The 1,550-nt window shown below is 59.2% G+C and overlaps 1 protein-coding gene across 3 annotated transcripts in view; it reads right to left on the reverse strand.

Moving 5' to 3' along the window:
- Positions 1 to 1,550, reverse strand: part of LOC102384063 (toll-like receptor 2) — a 23,674-nt gene that overhangs the window by 6,896 nt on the left and 15,228 nt on the right. The window lies entirely within an intron of this gene.

Genomic DNA, 1,550 nt, shown 5'->3' on the forward strand with positions numbered 1-1,550 from the left:
GGGGAGGGGACGACAAATAATTGCTTGCTAATGTTCCATGGACAAGTGGCCAAAAATTTTTGGCTTGTTGATTCACAGCTAAAAAAGCCAGTTGTGTACAGACAGACAACACTCAATGCTCTTCCTCTGAGTGTACTTTGGCAAGGGGCCCAAGTTTCTGCAAGGGAAAAAAACCACCACTTTCACTGCAGGATCTGAAGGGTGCTAGGCTCCCGGGATGAAACACTGCCAGGCCTTCAGCAGGTTTCAGAGGATGATACCATCTTTTGTTTGCTGGCTTCAACCTGGCTGTTGATTTAGGGATGGAAGGAATGCAGGTAGCAGGAGGGGTGTGGGAGCTGGCTGGTGTCTCCCAAGAGCTCAGATGAAGGGGCTGAGTGAGGAGCAGTGTTTATGTGTGTGTGTGTGTATGTGTGTGTGTGTGTGTGTGTGTGTGTGTGAGGGGGGTGTACATCCCCAGGAATGAATGGCTGGTGGGAGCCGGTCGGCCCTAGGTGGTGTGGCCGATGGGTAGAGCACTGCCCTGGCTCTATGCCCACTGCTCATGCCTCTTCTCCGCCCCTGCCTTGGTTTTCAGGCATCGCCCTGCTCCCTCCTCCTTGCGGAGGCGGATGCAGAAAAGCCTGGGCTCGTGCAACTGGAGCCAAGGCAGAGGCTGGGAGGGTTGAGGCAGAAGCAGCCCCAGGAAAACCCGCACGTGCAAACTGTAACGTCACTGGAACTTAAGAAAGGGCACATTTCGTCACGTGTACAAGCACCCAGGGAGTACAGTGCTCTGGAGCTCCCTGGCACTTGCAGAGGAGATGATCTCCTGCTGGAAGTCTCCCCGTGCCCCCCAGCAGCACAGGGCTTGGCTCCAAGCCCCTGCCCCTACCCCAGGTCCTGATCTTGCTGCTTTCCAGCTGGGGGACAAGGCTTACCTGCCAGCTGCTCAGTTCCACTCCCCCATATTCCCCTGCACCCCTGCCCTGTGCCAAGACAGCCAGCTCTGCCCAGCCAGCTTGCACAGGACACAGCCCGCAGCCCAGATCCTGCAGCCTGGGTGAGGCCAAGGCTCCTCCCTACAGGCTCTGTGCTCCTCCCCCCCAGCACCAGCTCAACAAAGCCTCCCAGCACCACTGTCCTTGCAGCCCCAAGCCAGCTGCGCCCTCCCCACATCAGACTGGGGCCCGCCCCGGATGCGCTAGGCGCTGTACAAACTCACTGCACTTACAGGGGGAAAGCTGAGGGTCCAGCGGGTCAGTGGCAGAGAACAGGTGCCTGTGTCCCAGCTCAGCCCGGGAGATGCCCCCCACCACATCGCTCACCCCTCCGGCCAGCGAGTTCTCCCCATCACTGGCCCCTAACAGCAGCTGGACCCTCTCCCCTGCCCCATGCATCTTGGCACCTGTGGTGCTAGCCAGGGAGCAAGGTAGGGGCTGGTCCATCAAGGGATTGGGGCGATCTCCCCTGGCCTAGAGGGAGAAGACCAAGGGCTGACCCCTCAGGCAGGCTCAGGCCCCTCAGTCCTTTGTGCCCCACCAGTGACAACCTGAGACAGACTCTTTGCC

This window comes from Alligator sinensis, unplaced genomic scaffold (genome assembly GCF_000455745.1).
Source record: "Alligator sinensis unplaced genomic scaffold, ASM45574v1 scaffold735_1, whole genome shotgun sequence".
Lineage (NCBI taxonomy): Eukaryota > Metazoa > Chordata > Crocodylia > Alligatoridae > Alligator > Alligator sinensis.